The sequence below is a fragment of the Eretmochelys imbricata genome, chromosome 1 (genome assembly GCF_965152235.1).
Source record: "Eretmochelys imbricata isolate rEreImb1 chromosome 1, rEreImb1.hap1, whole genome shotgun sequence".
In the NCBI taxonomy this organism is placed as follows: Eukaryota; Metazoa; Chordata; order Testudines; family Cheloniidae; genus Eretmochelys; species Eretmochelys imbricata.
In genome coordinates, this window is record NC_135572.1 from 302,159,298 (window position 1) to 302,180,283 (window position 20,986).

Sequence of the window (20,986 nt, forward strand, 5' to 3'; positions counted from 1 at the left end):
GTGGCCTTTGTGAGTCAAGGTAAGACTCTGTGGGCCAAGGTGGCCTCGTGGGCCAAGGTGCTGCACCCTCTGTCCCCCTCAGAGAGAACTGAGTCCTGTGTGATAGGCTGAGACCCTACCCCATATTATGGATTATATGGAAAGGAGCCCTGTAACTCTGGCACCATTTACGAGTTATATGGTAAGGAGCCCTGTAACTCACACTGGAACCAATCAAAACTCTGGCTTAGCAGAGTATGGGTGATGGGCTGGTAGCACCCCTCCCTTGTGTTAAAAGTTTAATAAAAGTTGCAGCCTGCCACTTAATTCCATGCATGTATCTGTCCTCATTTTGCCATTGTGTCCACATCAACTAGATTCTCCCAGCAAAGTAATGTCTCTCTGTCTAAACTGTATTTATATGTGCATGTGTGAAAAGAGAGAGTAAGTGATAATAATGGTATATTATTAATGGTATATATTGACGGTTTCTGGTGACTAGAGATGCTATGAGACCTAAATGTGAGTAGTTCGTTCATAGCACTGTAACTGATCCCACGTTAAAATACAGTCCATAATAAATACAGTTTGAGTGCATTTTGTTATGACTAGTTTTAAAAACTAAACTTCTCACATAAACACAATGTAAACTCTGAGGTTCAGATACTCAACTGGTGTAAATAGATATAGCTGCATTGATTTCAATGGCGTTGGGCAGATTTACACCAGCTGAGGATCTGGCCTTAAAAATATATTCCTAAAAAGCTCATGCTTCACAGCTTCAGCCAACCACCTCAAGGGTAAGGCAGAGATTCCCCTGCCAAATCTATTCTGTGTGTGTGTTTCGGCTCCTTCCTCTGAAGCATCATAGACGGCCAAGGCTGGGCCCATGGTGTGAGGTGGCATTGAGCATTCTGTCTCTCAGGTGTTTGTTTCTCAGCTTGGCTGGCTGGCTCTTGCTCACATGCTCAGGGTCAAACTGATCACCATACGTGGGTCTGGGAAGGAATTTTCCCTCAGGTCAGATTGGCAGTGGCCTTGGGATGTTTTTACCTTTCTCTGCAGTAAGTGTGTGCAAGTTGCCCACCAGGATTATCTGGGTATGTCCATTTCCCTGCCATTGTTGGGACCTTAGGCAATGGTCACTGCAGTTGCCCCTAAATGCTCCCTGTGGCATATAACAGTCTAGTTTTCTGTGGGCTGCAATACTTTGGTCTAATTTCAATTATTGGGTTTAGTGTGCAGGTCCTGGGTGGTGTAGGTGACTTGAGATACACATGAAGTCAGAGTAGATGATCTAGTGGTCCCCTCTGGCTTTAAAATCTATGACTGTATATCATTTGCAGGCTTTAGGCACTACCCTTCAAGATGCTGAGCACATTAGCCCATTCCAACCATGTACTTAATTCAATGGGATTATTCAGATGCTAACAGTGATAAATGTCTTGTGTTCTGCTGAGCTGGGTTTATTCATTCATCTGGTAAAATACTGAGTGACTGTGGATTCTAGAAGATGTCTTGCTGCAGGAGAATGAAAGAAATTCTTTTCTGATGGTATTCATCTGTGGTGTGTCTGAAAAAAATGCATGTGTGCTTATCAATATTTTGTTACAGTGCAACCTGACATTAGAATCTTAAATGCAGGGTTCCAAGAGACTTAACAATTTATATGGCTGCATAAGGTATATAATTGCATCATCGACCATTTACTTCAATAGAATGGAACCAAATAGTTTAAAAAAAACTGAATGTATTTATTATGGGCAGCAGTGACCTACTCTTGTTGGCCAACTATGAAACTGGTTTGGTAGACCACTTGTGCTACCTACTGATTTTTAAACTACTTGCTTTTTCTAGAACCCCCCTGTCGTCTCGAAATTATCTTTCATACTAATTCAACATAAGAAAAATAAAAGGGTAAAAACATAGCCAGACTGATTCAAGACTTAGACTTGAGGAACACATTTGTAACAATAGCCATTAGTATCACTGGATACTTGACCTATGACTGCTATTAACCTTCCAAACTCTGACCGGACCAGGTGACTGGGAGCAGCAAATAAAGTTCCATTGTCTCTTCCCAGATCTTGTGAGTCATGTTTTATTACATTTGTAAATACAATTTTCCATTATGCTCCCTGCTTTGGTTGCAAACATTCCAAGGGAGTGTTTTAAATCCAAACAAACACTTTTTTTAGAGGTGGGGCCCACAATAATTTATGGTGACAAATACTTTGGTCTTTTAACTTTGATAGCTTTGTGTATACAAAAATCTAAATTTTGGGCTTAAATTTACCTAAATCTGATGGTGCAAACCCTTACTGCCAAAATCAGTGAAGAGGGAAGGAGAAGTTCCCAGCCACCCTTTTTTAATGACCCTGATCTCCTGAGCCCTTTAAAAACATACCACATACAGACACATCTTTTATCATCAGGGAAACCTACTCTTGGCTTAATCCTAAATACAGACTTATCTGACAGCAACTTCTTTTCTCCTGCAGCATACCTCTGACACCCTTACTCATTCAGTAATACCTCACTCCTAGAGTAGTTCTAGTTATTTCACTGAAATTATTTGAGGATAAAAAGTACTCCTCAGTGTGAATAAGGATATCATGAAGTGGCCCTAAAGTAGAAATTAATGTGTCAAGCTAACCTGATGCACTAGATCCCATCACATGTTCAGTGAGCATTGGTGATCATTTCCAAGTTACAGACGTTTGATCTGGCTAATCTGCAGTGTCATATCTGCCCTCTGAATACTGTGTCAGAGTTGAAATTCCAAGTAAAGTTCTCAGCTATCGACAGATCTTCATCTTAGCAGCATTTACTGTCAAAATGGATGCTTAAGACAGCAAAAGATTTGTTTAAAAAGTATGCGATTTGTAACAATGCATTCATGGTGCACTAAATCATGCAGTGTGCACAGAGACATAAATTAGTAGTTTCAGATTCAGAAACCTGAGCATATTCAATGCTGGCATTTTCCATTAACTAAAAAAAATAGCCCTTGGAACTTTTAAAGATAGAAAATGACTTTGTGCATTCCTAGCAGGCTGATTATGGTAAACCCCTAATTAGGTTGTAAGCTCTTTGGAACAGGGACTGTACCTCTATATATGTTTGAACAACATCTAGCCCATTGTGGGTACTAGCAGAATGGCAGTAATAAATAACTTGATGATGATATTTCAGGAATACATTGTGGAATAGAATGTATGGGCATAACCAGTTCTTGATTGTGGTAATAACAGTTGCACAACTTCCTGAAAATTTGGAAGTTAGAGGCGTTGCTCTCGAATCCTGCAGCATGCATTACTCATTTCTGTGAATTCTGTTACATAATTCAAAGCCAAAGGGCAATTCTTGTGTATCCAAATGAATGGTATCAGCTGGACTTTTAACAGCAATGACTTACCTAACCTTGGAATTTTTTAACCTTGCCCTTTCCCTCCCCCGTCCCTCCCTTACCCATACAGCAACAATGTACAGATTTGGGAATTATGGGAAAACCAAAGCAGGAGTGCTGCGAATGGCCTTGATGTCTGCTGCTTGTGTTGTAGAGGTGCAGGGAGGAGTCAGAAATGAGTGGTGAAGGCAGGGGGTGGTGAGTGAGTGGGGAAAGAAGAATCGCAGTGAAGGAGAGAGGTAGACAGTTCCATCTTCTCATGAACTCTACCTACCATTTACATCTGCTAATGACGGTATTCAATAAGTTGGCAGTATTCAATAAGTTTCTTTAATGTAGACAAGACCCTAGATTTACTGGGGTCAAGAGAGGTTTGTGGGTTCATCTTGTTACATAAAATACACCTTAAGTATGGTAAAAATGTGACAACCCTGAGTAGAAGAGCAGAGCAGTGAGCAATTGTAATATGCATCTTATTCATGAAAAAGAAGGACTGGATAGTGGTGAGCATTTGTGGAAAACCTGGTATTAAAAAGGCCCTCCCAGTTAATCAAATAAAAGTCTTATTTGGTGACTAGAGCACAGCAAATAAGTGTTTTGCAGAATGCTTGGGACAAGACGTCATACAAGAGAAAAAAAATAAATACTTTCCAAAGCACGCTTGGCAACATTAGTCCAGAACAAACATGGACAACAAACACGACTCCAGAAATACAGATAAAATCCCTTACACAATAGGTAAATCCTTAAGGCTACAGTGGGAATATAGGGCCAAAGAAAACAGCAAACTGACCAGACACAATGCAATAGCCACTTTCACCAGCTTGCCAAAAATATTTTCCGCTATAAAGGAAAACTAGCTATTTTTACTATTGCCTTTGATTACGATAGAAAAATAAATAATGTAATCAGAAGTTAAACAAGGAAAACATGAGGCTTTTTAAAAAATACCTGAAAATATTTCAAATATTCTATTAATATAAACTGGGCTGTTGTGTAATACCCAAGGGCCTGATGACAATTCCAACAGGAAAGGGAGCCTCGTATCTTGTTACGTCAGATCAGAGCTGCAGAGACATGCCATGCCCTCCCTGCAGACCCAGAAAAATATGGAGTCAACATAAAAAAAAAACCAAATAGAGAAATCACAGACCTTGCCTTAAAAAACCTGTGGAAATAGCCTGTTGGCAGTGTGTAGCTGCAGCTCTGAACTGTTGCATGTTGTCAACATGGCAGTGTTTTCTATATTCAATCTTCATTTATACATCTTTTAAAAGTAATGATTATTGATTCAGTCATTTTACATATGATCAAGTTATTGGGCACTATTTTAATATTCTACTGCAGTCTTCCTACTTCTCTCCAATTACTATAATTTTTAAAAATAGTTTTACTACTTTTATTTATATGTATTTTTGTTCAGAATATGGATTTTCAAGAAGTTTGTCAGACAGCAAAACTTAAATTTGAACCAGAACCTGACGGAGACCTCCCATTTCTAATAGCTAACCATGTGGGACAGTTTCATTTTAAAGATGACACTGATATAGACAAATAATTTATGAATGCTCCTTGTCTAGAAACTATCACAGAATTTCCAGTTGAAGCCAGCAATGCTGATAATTAAGGCTCCAATCCTGCAACTGAGCTCATGTGTCACTCCATGCAAATCAAACTGCAGGATTGAGGCCATAATTAAGAATGAGCTAACTAGTTTTTCCTGATTTTGAACTCACTTGATTATTGTGGGATGGAAACTCACTCAGATTCAAACATTTGCACTATACTTAAGAGACACTTTAAAGACCTAGAGGGTTTAATAGAAAACCTTTCTATAGATTTTTGAACTACCCAATAGAATTGAATTGAAAAATGAGTGAAAAAAGCACATAGGTTTAAATTATACAGAAAAAAATTAGAAATGCAGACTTTTTCAAGCACCAAAAATAGTTCACGATATCCACAAACCCTCAGACTTCAAGAGATTCACCCATACACAATTACAATAAAGCACCAAACTTTATGTTAAAGTAACAGTGAGGGCAAAACTGAAGCAAAGACATTCTGAGATACAGACAGAAATCCTGAATTTATCCTCCTAGAGGGCCAGATTATCAACCCCTTGCTAACACTGGTTTTTAGGAGTATAAGATCAGTGGGACTTCTTATCTGAGTAACTTTTCACCAATGTGAACAAGGGTTGATGATGATCTTCCCAGGAATGAACTAATTGTACTGTAGATACGTCATCTCAGGCTCTAATGCAGTGGTTTTCAACCTTTTTTCATTTTGCATGGCGGTGCGGACCCCTTTGGAAATCTTAGACATAGTCTGCGGATCCTCAGGGGTCTGCGGACCACAGGTTGAAAACCGCTGCTCGAATGTCATCAGATCTCAAAGAAAGCAGTGAGGCTTTTTTGGTTCATATGTCAATACAAAGGACTATGATGCTGGCAATTCAATAGGTGGCACTCTTTAAACTGTCAAGTTCATGGACCCCCGAGACAGGAAAAAAAACAAAACCACTATGAGGAGGTAAATGTAAACTAATCTACTGGTTTTGCCCCATTTTAGGGCAGTATATAAAATAAATACTGAGAAAGCCATGACTAGGACTGTTGCTAGGTCATGGAAAACACTATGGAACATCACAGGCATGTCCTGTCAGATTTGGAAAAAGACATGGATTTGTGAGCTGACTGATTTTTTTCCTTCCAAATTTCTGAGCTGTCTTGTGTAGCAGGACTTTCACATGCTTTTCACCTCTGTGTTCAACTGCTACAAAAGGGCATAGAAAAAAGTCACAGGCATCTCTGAAAGACACAGGAAGTCACAGAATCCATGTCCCCCATGACAATCAACCTTAATGATGTTCATTAATCATAACGCTTGGACCTGGACTCGTAAGAGACATTTAACACTTAGCCTTTCATGTTATTTACATGTTAAACTTTTAAATTAGTCTCATTTTAAAAAAATGTCTTAATATATAAAACTAATTTCCAAAATATTTCTTCAAGAAAAAAAACGCACAGAAAAGTCAGAAGTAATTTATTTTCTAGGGGGGAGAGACTTTCAAAAATGCCTAAGGGTTTTAGGAGCTCCTAAATCCCTTAGGAGCTTTTGAAAAATTTCACCCTAAATTTCTGTGGGCAGGCATTGTGCAATCTTCCCCACACAGCTTTGCCAATGGAGATAGCAGTATGGTAATGAAGATTATGCTCCCGAAACACTCCAAGGATTGGGCAATTCTTCTGACCTTTCTGGTTTGTTTAACTCTATCTTCTCCTCCATGTCCCTCTTGAGCTTTGGAAGAGAAGTAGTTACACTAATTTCTCCATTCCATGGCCTGTGTGATGCAGAAGGTCAGATTAGATTATCATAATAGTCCCTTCTGGCCTTAAAATCTATTTATTTTATGTTTAGTCCCCTGGGGCCAGACATTTTCTCAAGATACTGGTCACTTGTGAAATTTACTGACTATTGTCAACAAAAACTGACTCACACTAATGTTTTTAAAATAGATTAACATGCTGCTTTTGGTTTGTATTTGCTCGGTCTCCTTCTGTTGATTTACCTACTCTACATGTCATAAAGCACTGAGAAATATTTCTTATGGAGAGCAATATGTATGTGGTGTTTTATTCTCTGTATTTAGCTATGAAGCTTTGCTTTGGCAGAAAGAATTAGCTACTATTCTGTTCTAGGAACTTACTGGCTGGTGGTGGCTTGGATAAATGGAAACGGAATAGCTGCTTTTTCCAGTTTAGGAGTCTCGGAAAGTCCCATTTATTCTAATACCATTTACACCAGCAGAGAATTAGGTACAGTGTCTGTGAACAAATCTAACTGTTCATGTTCAAAATCCCTTCATTATTGGAGCAATTAGCTCCCCTGGAACCTAGAAAAAAATCCTAACTGAATGAGAATCTAAACAAGACATAAATTTGGTACCTGAGTGAGGATTAACCGTGAGTAAATACTGGCACTAGATACCTATATTTGTATAAGAGATCATTTAGTTTGTGTAGGCCTTCAGGTTTTTTTGGCTTCCAGAAACCGCCAACAAAATATTTAAAGTACATAGTCTTCTGTCGTTGGTAGCCTTTATCTCTTTTCTCTATTACAGCAGATGTACCTTATCTCTTCATCTTTTTTGCTTTACTTGGTCAAGTATTTTGTCATTAGATAAGCACGCTGTGACAATGCTAGTGTCTGGCGTAACTCCTCAAGGCCTTGCACCTTTTACCGTATAACGGACTCTTTATTTTATAACTGACCGCAAATCACCCTCTACATTTTTCAATCCCAGAAAATAAGGATCCTTTAAAAGGATGTTTTTGGAAACATTTAACACTTCCTGGCACCTCATGGAAAACTTGGAAACATTCCATTTTGACAGACTGTGGTATGCATTTGCCTGTGACTGAGACGTTTCTCCTCTTTCCCCCACCTCTGTTTATTAAACTTTATGACCTTTGCACAAAAACAGAATCTTTGTTGCCTAAATTTTTTTAAGCCATCTGAGGATTTCCCTCTCCTGGAGGAATTCTCAGCTGGCTGCCTACACTGCATGCAGAGGTGTATTTGCAGCACATGTAGACATGCCTCAACTAGCTTTGATCTAACTAGCTTGAAAAACAACAACAATGAAGCCATGTAGGGTTTCCAGTATCCAGTTTTTGACTAGAAAACCCAGTAGAAAAGGGACCCTGGTGGCTCCAGTCAGCAGTGCTGACCTGGCCGTTAAAAGTCTGGTTGGCCACAGTGGGGTTGGCAGACTCCCTACCCGGCTCTGTGCAGCTCCCAGGAAGCAGCCAGCATGTCCCTCCGGCTCCTAGCTGTAGAGACAACCACGGGGACTCCACGTGCTGCCCTTGCCCCAACCACTGGCTCCGCCGCTCCCATTGGTTGGGAGCCGAAGGCAATGGAAGCTGCAGGGGCAGTGCTCAGGGCGGAGGCACTGCGTGAAGGCCCCGTGGGTGCACCTCCACCTAGGAGCTGGAGGGACATGCCAGCCGCCTCCTGGGAGCCGCCTGAGGTAAGTATCTCCTGGAGCCCGCACTCCTCATCCCCTCCCAGACCCAAACCCCTGACCCAGTCCTGAGCCCCCTCTTGTACTCCAAACCCCTCGGCCCCAGCCTAGCGCCTCCTCCTGCACCCTAAATCTCTCATCCCTGGCCGCACCCCAGAGCCAGCACCCCCAGCTGGAGCTTCACCCCCTCTCAAACCCCAGCCCCCTGACCCTGCCCGGAGCCCCCTCCCACACCCTGAACCGCTCGGCCCCAACCCAGAGCCCCCTCCTGCACCCCAAATCCCTCATCCCTGGCTGCACCCCAAAGCCTGCACCCCCCCAGCCTGGAGCCTTCATCCACTCCCACACCCCAACCCTCTGCCTCAGCCCGGAGCCCCTCCCACACTCCAAACCCCTCACTTCCAGCCCAGAGCCCCCTCCTGCACTCCAAACACTTCATCTTGGCCCCACCCATTAGCCCTCAGGGGTATGCTGGCTGCCACTTCCCGCAGCTCTCATTCCACTGCGAGCTGTGGGGTGCCGTGCCTACGGTCAGTCAACATCCGTAAAATGTCTCGCAGCAATCACCTTACCCTGATGGGCCGCATGCAGCCCGTGGGCTGCAAGTTGCCCACCACTGCTCTACACTGCCACCAAGCCTCTATGCTGCCACCTTCCATATCAACTCGGAGCATGTAGAAACAGCAGCAGTAATTACAGCAATAAGGTTTTTGGCCGAACACCAGAAAATAGGAAAAAAAGAAAGGGATTACACATGCACTAATACAACCTGTGTCCCACAGATGGGTACAACTAAAAATAGCAGTTGTGGAAAAGCAGTAGCAATACATCTGCACACTAGTTGTCACTATACAGAAATTGAAGCAAGCGAACTGTAAGGAAGGGCTACAGGATGATGGTATATATGTGAAATGGATAGTTACTGTACAGATGGAAAAATGCAAGGTACATCCAATACACGTTTGGCAAGCCTGGCATCTGCCCATTGCCCAGTCCTGTAATACCATCATAACGGATGCGGCTGTGCCATAAGCTTGGTGGGTGGCCTTCGACAAGCCACTGAGGGTATGTCCATTCTGCAAATGGAGGTGTATTACAGCTCAGGTTGGCATACCCATGCTAGCTTTAATCCATCATGTTTAAAAATAGCAGTGAAGGCATGGCAAGACAGTCTGGGCTAACAATGTGAATATGTAACAAGGATTCTGGGTGGGCTTATACACTGCGTCTTTACTGCTATTTTTAGTTTTGCTAGGTAGATTAAAGCAAGTGCAGGTATCTCTACATGGGTTGCCTTGCAATCCCACCCCTGATTGCAGCGTGGACATACCTAAATCTCTCTGGGCCTCAGTCTCCTGAAGATGATGACTCTTCCTTTCTCCCACCCGTTTGGAGTGATAGGCACCTATCTCCTCTTCGTGCCATTGATAATTTCCCTTTAAATTGTAAATTCTTTGAGGCAGGCAGTGTCACACTATGAGTATGTACATTGCCTGTCACAATGGGCCCCAGTCATGCTGAAGTCTCTAGGTACTAACATAATACAAATAATAATAATCAAAATAAATCACATGCAGCTAGGACTCCACTGCTGAACATGTTCGTTTATTCCCTTCTCTATCACCTCAGGCAATCAGGACTTTTACTCTTGTCTATACATAGACAGAGACACAGACAAGTGCTCTCAGCTTGGGACTAGACGCAAGGAACCCTTGTATTCTAATTCTCACTGATGCGGATTCTCTCCATGGCCTTGGACAAATCACTTAGCTCTCTTTTTCATTTCCCCTATTTGCAAGAGAAAGCTAAATTACTTCTTTCACAGGAGGACTGTGAGGCTTAATGTCAGTCCTGGGGCTGGTTTTATTCAACATCTTTATTAATAATCTGGATGATGGGATGGATTGCACCCTCAGCAAGTTTGCAGATGACACTAAGCTGGGGGGAAGAGGTTGATATGCTGGAGGGTAGAGATAGGGTCCAGAGTGACCTACACAAATTGGAAGATTGGGCCAAAAGAAATCTGATGAGGTTCAACAAGGACAAGTGCAGAGTCCTGCACGTAGGAAGGAAGAATCCCATGCACCGCTACAGACTGGGGACCGACTGGCTAAGCAGCGGTTCTGCAGAAAAGGACCTGGGGATTACAGTGGATGAGAAGCTGGACATGAGTCAGCAATGTGCCCTCGTTGCCAAGAAGGCTAACGGCATATTGGGCTGTATTAAGAGGAGCATTGTCAACAGATCGAGGGAAGTGATTATTCCCCTCGATTCGGCACTGGTAATGCCATACCTGGAGTATTGAGTCCAGTTTTAGTCTCCCCACTACAGAAGGGATGTGGACAAACTGGAGAGAGAGTCCAGCAGAGGGCAACAAAAATTATTAGGGGAAGGGGCACATGACTTACGAGGAGAGGCTGAGGGAACTGGACTTATTTAGTCTGCAGAAGAAAAGAATGAGGGGGGATTTGATAGCAGCCTTCAACTGCCTAAAGGGATTCCAAAGAGGATGGAGCTAGGCTGTTCTCAGTGGTGGCAGATGACTGAACAAGGAGCAATGGTCTCAAGTTGCGGTGGAGGAAGTCTAGGTTGGATACTAGGAAATACTATTTCACTAGGAGGGTGGTGAAGCACTGGAATTGGTTACCTAGGAAGGTGATGGAATCGCCATCCTTAGAGGTTTTTAAGGCCCAGCTTGATGAAGCCCTGGCTGGAATGATTTAGTTGGTGTTGGTCCTGTTTTGAGCAGGGAATTGGACTAGATGACCTCCTGAGGTCTCTTCCAACCCTAATATTCTAGGATTCTAATGCTGCAAGACACTTTGCAGATTAAAAGTACTGTTTAAACAAACATTATTGCTCAGGATGCTGCCTAGTACATAAACACTGCAAGCCATTGTTTTGTAATATCTGTAGTAAGGATAAGATGTTGGTTTGTTATTTTCTATAGGTGTTCATGTGGCTATAAAGATACATTAAAGGTACTGAATGCTTAGGTTAAGTGTTCCTGTAATGTAGGCATAAAGCAAAATAATAATTAAAAAACACTCCATTTGCGGGGTCTAATCTAGCATTGGGGATGTTCAAATGGTAGGATATAGTCATACATACTCACATACTGCAGCATTCATTACCTCCTATTGCACAGTGACCTCAACCATCCATCTGTAAAATAGGGATAATATTTACCCACTCCAGATGGTTAGGCACCCTCTGGCCCTCTTGCTTAAAGAAACACAAGCACTCTATTTCTTGTCACTCCTTTGTTGACACAGGAAGGTGTTTTACAGAGACAACATTGCAGATCTGCGGACCAGTGATCAGAAAGCTAACACTGTATGTGGAAGCCAACCTGGGACTGCTTTAGGGAGAACCTAGAACAAGGCAGGATGCCACACACTGTGCCGTTTCCTGAAATCAAAAACTGCTTGTAATCGGGAGTGGGAGGATGGAGTGGGGTTATATGAGCTGCTGAACAACACATCCATCTTTTCAGGGTTCATGGCATCAAACCCAAAGTGGTACGCATGGAGCAGGGTTGCCAACACTGGCCCAAACACCAAAGTAAATCCTGTCCCATGTCCACTTCAGTCCCACCCACAAAGCAACTTCATCTTCACAGACTCCCCACAAAGTTTACTTGAACTTTTACCCAAAATGCTGCAATAGGGTGGGTGGGCAGGAAGGAGGAGAGGGAAATCCCTTTTTATTATGGGAATTTCACCTTTCTCCAGAGCTGCGGTTCTTGGCGGCTAAGACTTAATGTTCCTAAATATCTAAAACTCAAAAGGTACTTGGAGCCCCACTATGACATGCTGTACCTCAAAGTAGTACCCTGGACCCCCCCTTATTCACCACTGTGATATGATTATGATACCTCACAAAACATGCATTGTACGAAAGTATCATTTTAAAAATCTTGATCTATTAAACATTAATATCCTGTTAGATTGTATGTACTATCATTGTATGTGAAGTTATGAAGAATTGCTGTATGTGTTACTGAAATATATTGTAAGGTTGGGAGACACCCACAGCTGGCCTTTCAGTAGGGACAAAGGAGCAACCATCAATGGCCAGACAGGCACTGATGGCCTATCAAGAAGAATCCACTCTCCCAGAAGATCCTTAGAGAGGGCACATATGCAAGGGGACTGCCTGACCCCCACGTCACAGCAAGGATCTTTCTAGCAGGTGGAAGAAAGTATAAAAGAGGGACAGTGACATCATCATTTGCCTCTCCTCTCCCATCTCAACATCTGGAAAATCATCTGGAAGACAAAGACTTTGAACTGTGGAGATTGGCCCCAGGCTGGGAAAGATCCAGCCTATGCATTGAGAACTCTGAGCTGCTGGTAACATCTATTAGGGCGAGAGACTACTTGATTCTAATCTTGTTTAGTCTGTAGAATTTAAACTGCATATTTATTCTTATTTCTTGTGCAACCAACTTTGATCTCTTTGCCTGCTAGTTATAATCGCTTAAAATCTGTCTTTCTGTACTTAATAAATTTGTTTTATATTTTACCTAAAACTGTGTGGTTTTGGTTGAAATGTTTGGGGAATCTCAGCTCAGGTTAACAAGGCCTGTTGCACATCCACTGCCTTTTGTTGGAGTGGCAAACTAATGAGCTTGCACTGTCCAAGGAAGTCTAGAGCAGTGTAAGACGGTATATTTCTGGGGTGCAAGACTGGGGGTTGGTGTGATTGGCTGTTGCCTCTCTCTGTAAGACTGAGTGGCTCAGGGAGCATTCATGCAATTTAGCTGGGTGTGGGGCTCCACATGCTGATGGCTGAGAGATCACAGCACCTGGAGGGGTTTTGCTGCTTGTCACTGGCATAGCATTGTGTGAGATAGCCCAGGCTGGAGAATTAAGGGGGCACAGCAGTCCCACAGTTCCAAGTTGTACCCTGGGGATTCTGTCACACCCACCTTTTGTAATTTGAATGAGGATAGTTATGCATTCTCATTCTAGTGCTGTACTTTTAAACCAACTCACATTCCACAGTTCAAAAACTGCTGATCAAGAAATTATCATACCTTAGTTATATTGGTGTAAATGGCCTGAGGCTGAAGGAGAAGTAGTAGCTTTTAAACATGGGAGTAATATAGTAATCATCTTGACAAGAGCTGCACTGGGTTTATCAGATCTAACATACAAATAAAAACTAAAAAAGGCATAACAATGTACTTAGTAAGAGTTACAGACATAGATAATCCTCCAGCCAGTCTTCTGCCATTCTGATACTTTATTCTAATATAAACACAATTTAAGATTTCAGTTGATCCCTTAACGGCTTTCAGATGGAGCACTCATCACTTCGATGCACCTAGTTAATCATACAATTAAGGATAAAACTTGGATACAAGTTTGTTTGCACTTGAAGTTCTATATTTTAAATAGCTATCATTGTATGTTAATATATTATTATTTTAAACAAGCTTGCTAGATAAAACAGTATTGTGCCAGCGCTTTTACTTTATTTAAGAACAGGGCAGTTGGATGTCTTTTGGAACCCTTCCCAAATTGTTTGATTTAAATGACTCTTCAAAATTCAGGGACAGTCTGCTATATAAATAGACTGACAAATGTCAGAAGTATTAGTTTAGGAGATAACAGTTAATGATTAAAGATGATGATATGAAAGTGTACTGTGGTTTTGTGGCCTTTGGCGCTAAGAAATTATTGCGAAGACAAAGAGGAGACACACGTCACTTAGGGTACATCTACACTGCAACAAAGCCTCCCCGTGCAGCTGCAGCTGACCCAGGTCAGCTGACTCAGGCTTGCAGGGCTCAGGCTGCCAGGCTAAAAGCTGCAGTGTAGCCATTCAGGCTTGGGCTGCCTAGCTCTGAGACCCTGCAATGGGGTGGGGTCTCAAAGCCCAGACTCCAGTCCAAGCCCAAACATCTACACTGCAATTTTAAGCCCCACAGCCCGAGCCCCGTGAATGCAAGTCAATTGACCTGGACTCTGAGACTCAGTGCTGTGGATTATTTATTGCAGTGCAGACAACCTTTAAAGCAGAACGTCAAGATTGGTCAAATAAAGTATATAGCCGAGAGCCACAGCAAGCTTTATACTGGGCGTAGCCTCTATCTGGCTGCATTTTATAAGTATATGTGTGCCAAGAGGGAGAGATAAAGAGGAAGTAAGGAGCCTTCCTACCATTTTGAGGCTGCCCAGAATTTCAGCCCTTGAGGTGAGGTGAGTGCAGGGCTTGATACCCAGGTAGGTGCAACTTAGTGGAAAGTAAGCAGGGGAGGAATGGAGAGTAGGTGGCACCATAGATCTGTCCCTCACAGCCTGCCAGCTAGTAGAGCTCGTCCAGGTTGGGTTGAAGGGAAGAGGATGGTCCATTCCACTGGAAACAGTCCTTACCAGCTGATCATTTTTAGACAAGTCAAGACTGTCAAACTTGACCAACTGCATCCGTTTAAACTGCACCCTAATGGCCCTGCTGCCAGCTTCTACTTCAATCTGTGTAATCAACCTCACTTTCCTGTTCACCTTCGGATCTGGCATAGCATCACTGCAGTGGCGGATGTGTGGCCTGCATAGGGCGCCCTGTGTCATCACTGTATCTCCCATCTACACTGATTTTAAATATCAGCAAGAGGCGGTCGCACAGTCTGGGTTTGCTTCCTTTGCAGCATGGCTGCCTCCACAAACTCCCAATTGGCTGCAGCTGCTGAGGGTTTTTTAAAGCTGCTTGGCTGCAGGTTGATCTTGCTTGCAGTCAGTGAGCCAAGGATACAATGCTCTTATGTAGGGTTCACATATGGTATGTCCAGGTGCCTGAAGAGAAGATTTCTGCCCAAGGATTTTTCTGCATTTTCTGCATATCTGCTCATTTACGTTCCTTTTTTTTTTTTTGCATATCTGATACTATTGCCACATTCTGCTCACCCTGCACATAGTGGGTAAATCGCAGCCATAAAGCTGGATCAGGCCCTAAGGGTATTGCTGTTTGACACAATGATGAGAGAGAGAATCAAAGCTTTTCTACTAACTTATGTTTTAGTTCAGTAAATTTTAATGTCCGTGCCTTTGACAGTCCAAGAAACTGTGATTTCTAATCACAGACTTAGCCATGCTAGGAAAGCAGTAATTTTTAGGTAGAATTAGTTGCATTGTTAGGTGGAATTAAGTTTTTACCTTCTCTGAAATATCCTACTTTATTTCAGCCACTCTGTGAGAAAAGACACAGGACTAACTGGTCTATTCCAGTAGCACCGTTTGTGTGTCTTTGACTAAAAGAGCTAGCCAGTCCTATGAAATTTTATATAAAACACCAGTATTAACAAAAACAGCACAAGAGAGCTGTGCGTAATGCCATATCTAGTTTCCCCTTATTATTATGACCTTTTCTTACATTTTCTCATTTCCCTTCACTAATTTGTTGGGGGGATTTTTAAATAAACCTCACTCAGCAGTTTACTTTGGTCTTTTAATCATCACTCTTTGACGCTCCAATCCCTGCTTCATTTATGTAGGACACCTTCTCTCTGACTCTCAAAGTTTACTTGAGCAATATAATTCAAGTGCTACCCCTATCTTGAGTCCTATCCACAAACAAAAACCCTCAACTCAAGTGCATTTGGTGCTTTAAACTTGAGTTGGCCAGCCTGAGAGGCACTATAGTCTAACACTCAAATGAATGGAGCTTGTCACTTGCTGACACACTGATCCCATAGTATGACTGGAGGCTAGTGCCGCTTGAGTGCCACTAGTTCTCCAATGCCTTCCCACAATTCCCCTTGTGTGCCCAGAAAGGACAGGCGAGTTCTCTCACAATTACTGGGAAAGAATCCCTAGAGAGGCTCAGCTTACTACTTTCCAAAGAACTAGGAGATGTGCCCCCAGAAGTCTTAACACCACACACAAATGAGTTCAGTGCCCATGTGAACACAGCATCTCAACTGTTATTTTGCAGTGTGACCACTTTCACTCAAGCTAGGACTGAGAAGAGTAACTTGAGCATAAGGGGGAGAATTTGCACAGAACTTATCACTTCTGTGTCTTCAGTCAGCCAGTAGATTCACTTTTTCCACTTTCATGAGCACTAGAGCTACCTACATGCCCATTTCTCTCAAGGTGATGGTGAGTGTGTGAAAACAGCAGATTAAAAGGAACAATTGCAGTAGCTGTTATATCAATTTATATGATACCTTGAATACTGGGCACTGGTATAATTCCAGAGGATAATTACACCAGGTGTGAATTTGGTATTGACACATGGGGCCTGTGTGGGAGGAGCAGACAGCAGCAAGCACACTGGGTCAGAAACCCACAGGACAAAAAGAATTGGTTTTATTGCCAGTTAATCACTAAAGATGTGTCCTAAAAAGAGTTTTACCCCTTTAAGGGACCAACAGAGCATGGCTTACCTGAGCACAAGATTAAAAAACAAACAAGTCAGGACCTCCAGCCTATTTCCCAGCTTCAGTCCCTGGTGGTTAGGGGGATTCAAAGGGCTCATTCAGCCCAGTTATCAAAAGAAATTAAACAAAAGACTCCAGGCTGGCTTTAGGCTTCCCTGAATCCATGAACATAACTCCATCTTTCAGCATCCATGCTCTTATATAGAAGAGAAGAAGGGTCTGCCCTTGTCCACAGCTCTACCTGCCCCTTCCTGAGGGTTTGTGCAGCAAAGGTGAACAGCTGTGGTCCTTCCCACAGAAAAATGGTTAACCATTTGCCTGCCAGCCCAGAGACAGAGTCTCTACAGGCCCAGTGAGTTCTAGTATGTCATATATGATAGGACAGAAATTACTATTGTGTCATGATCAATAGATATACAAATATAATATGGAGGAATTGAATGTGACACAATATGAGTCAAGCACAGGCTTAAATTAATGAAAAAGAAATATTGTTTAAATGTTGTCCCTTAACATTCCTAGAGCAAATTACTAGGCTAATTATAAATTCCTCTGAGTTGGTGAACATCAGCTTGTGTGCCATAGGATAGTGAATTTTTTTCCCTAAATGGTAACATCATTATGTTTTCAGTGACCTGTGGTGAGCTGCAGTATTATCAGGGGCCGTATTTATTAATTTGACTGATGTGCTACAGGTCTGAACAATTTTATTGTTGCCTTCCCCCAACCCCCATGAAACAGTCAGCTGCTGACTCAGTAGAATAAACTTGGCCTGTTATCTCACAAACTAGAGAGGTGAGCTCTGCAGGACTCCCTCCTAGAGTTCACATTTTCTAAGCTCTTCATGTGGAAGAGTTTACTGTAGGCTTTTTAAAAAAATAACATGCAATATCTGCTGTCTACTACCAGTCCCTGGTAGGATTGCCAAAACAGAGTACACGTTCTGGTAGTGCAAAGCAAAGAATCTCTAAAACCAGTTGAACTAACTATTTAAGGATTCCTCCTGCATAGGGGGGTATCCTTGGGAAGTGTAAAGCTTCCATGTTTTTACCACCCCCAATGGCAGTCACTTGTGCATAGGGTAAGGTCAAAAAGAAAGGGTGGGGTGGCCAGGCATCCATAGCTCCTGCTAATCCCCAGATGCCAGACTGGCCCCTTTGGGTCATAAGCAACGAGTATAAACTAGAGCAACCCTGGAGCCTCAGTAGATAAAGAAATTTGAAAATGTTTTCAATAGTAAGTTTTTAAATGGAAAAAAGCACAAATTTATTGTACTGTTTTTAAAACTTTAGAATCAAATTAGCTCTCAGTTACATGAGTGCATCTCCCATTTAAGTCAATAAGATTTGTGGATGCATAACTGGGAGCAAAACTTGTCTTCTGCCCTACCTTTTCTTCAGCCACATAACACAATTCATATTGGAGTACCAGAACCCAATGGGTGGGTGGGTGTGGGCCCATAGGAACAATGAGCCTTCCAAGCTACATTTTGATTTTGTTTGTAAAGTAAAGTATTTTAAATGAGAGTGAAACCTGGATGAGTTTAGGACCCAAATCTGCCAAACACCATCAGGGGTCTTTCAGTTTAGATCAGAGTAGCTGTCATGCTGGCAATTGGCAGCTCCCTTTGAAACCAAGGCCGCTGAAGGGGAGATTTTGATTATCTAACAAAAATGCTTTTCTGAAGCAATGCACTTTTTTTTTATTCTCCTCAGAGTGGAGTTTTTATGGTCTTCAAAACTCATTATTGATCGGATATAAAATTGATCTGTCAACATACTATGCATAAATAGCTCATGCTGTGCCTGTCCACGGGTGGCCACACGCTAGAGTCAAGTAAAGAAATTAGCAGGTCCCATCTTCCTGCATGTGTGTCTCACAATGCACCACAGCTGCCACTTAAACTAAGACTCTTCAACATGGTCTGCAAGCCAATATGTTACAAAGGGAGGCAAAGAGAAACCTCCCACTGAGTAAACCAATAAACTCTCACTGTGTGAAGCTGGTAGTAGGAGTTATTCTTTTTTTTATCTCACTGCTCAGGTTTGTTCAGGGACCTGAGGGCTTCAAAAGCAGACTGCCAGGGGAGTGACAGCCTCTCCAAAGGAAATTAAAAGACAAGCAAAGTCTGCTTCTTGCCCACTGCACTGCAGGGTCCCAAACCCACATGTATTAAGGAGGCTTTTAAGAAGAAAGTACTAATCATGCTGTAGCAGGCAGTTACACAAGAGACAAAAAAAATTCTGTCTTTCCTGTATATAGAGAAAAATAGAAAGCCTCAAAGGGTCAAATACAGGACCTGTCCACCTGATGTAGTCTGAGATTCTCTACTCCTCTCAAAGTATTTTTCTAAAGTGTTTACAATCTGCAAAACAAATTCAGCCAAGTCAAAGACCCGGTGAGACCAGAACAATTTTTGCGGGGGGAAACAAACAAACAAAACAAAAAAAAACAGGTTCACCCCTGCAGCACTGACTTTGGTGCAATAATGAAGATCCCTTTTGCTCCTTCCTTGTTCCCAGACAAGGAGGTGATGATTTCTCTTCTGCTAAATAATCCTCCCTGCAAGCCACTCCCCATGGTCTTACCCATGATGTCTTTTGGGCATCTTGGTATAGTGGCTGTCTCCTCCCTGCTGCTCCTTCTTAGGACAGCAGGCTGCCTGTACTCCCCCACCCCAATCTTCTGTATCCAGAGAGCTAGTAAGGAGGCCCACTCAACCCCAGTTCAAGCAGAGAATCTTCCTGGTGTGGATGGGCTGTCAGCCCCCATGTGGCAGTAGAGAGAATGAGGAAATTTTCCATTTAGTCCCACTATACTAACAGTAATAGTGCTTTCAAGTTACAGTAGAGAGTGGAAAGGGCTAAGAGAATCCTTCCACCAACCCCACTCCTTCCCCATTTTTGCTGGTCTGGATAGGACCCTGAAAACACCATCAATCTGTTGCTCTCTGTTTAGGAGATGCACAGTACATGGCAAATACATCAAATTCAAAACTCACTTTGTTTCAGACAAAATATGTTGTCCCATTGCATGTTACCACGTGATATGTTATAACCTAGATGTTGCAAACTGCAATTCATGGACTAGCAAAGCACTTGTGGATGGTCCATGGGCAACTTAATTTGTTTCCAGGTACTAAATATCTTTAGAAGACAAAGAAAAATACTTTACTTTTCCATATAAGCAATTTTTCTAGGTGCTGCAGGAATGCTATCTGATCATAAACTGGCAGAGATGGTCTGACCAATTCTGATTGGGTGGGGAAGTGTTTCATGAGACTCTCTCCAGTGAGATAAGGCCCACGTTCTGAAAAGTATAGAACCACCTATGCATAACCCAACATATTTTTATTGTGTTTGGGAAGAGGGGATTTCCTTCCAAAAAGGACCAAAATCCTGTCACAAATGTTTTATTGGTGCTAAGATAATTTTAGATCTCATGGACACCATTGTGTGGGTCAGTGGAAATTATGCCTGTCCTGGTTGGACAACTTAAGTTGTTATATGGCGGTTGGATAGCTCTTTGAAGTTTATTCCACAATGCTCAGCAATGGAACACCATGTTGATCCCTCATCTGAGGAAGTCCAGCATGCCATCCCTCAGACAAAAAAAAAAATCACAAGGCACCAAGCCCAGACGGCATCCCATCTGAGGTTTTTAAAGCTGGTGGAACAATGCTCCAGCACAAAAACTTTGCCAACTCCTTGACAAAATCTGGACCTGTGAAGAAATTCTACCTGACTTTAAGAATGCCAACATTTTTATTAATATTGTAACAAAGGGAACAAATCTTTATGCAGGAACTACAGACGTATTGCTCTCCTCTCCATCGCAGGAAAGATTCTTGCCCAGATCCTACTAAACCAACTCCTCCCCCTTGCCAAGGAACTCCTCCCCGAGTCACAGTGTGGCTTCAGACCATCCCGAGGCACAACCAACATGATCTTCATGGCACGACAGATTCAGGAGAAGTGCAGAGAGCAACACCAGGAACTGTTTATGGCATTCATCGACCTAACCAAGGCCTTTGACTCTGTCAACCATGATGCCCTATGGAAGGTGCTGTGTAGGTTTGGCTGTCCACAGAAATTCATTTCCATCATCAGACTACTCCATGATGGGATGACTGCCACCATTTTGTGCAACGGCTCAGAGATGGAACCATTCACCAATC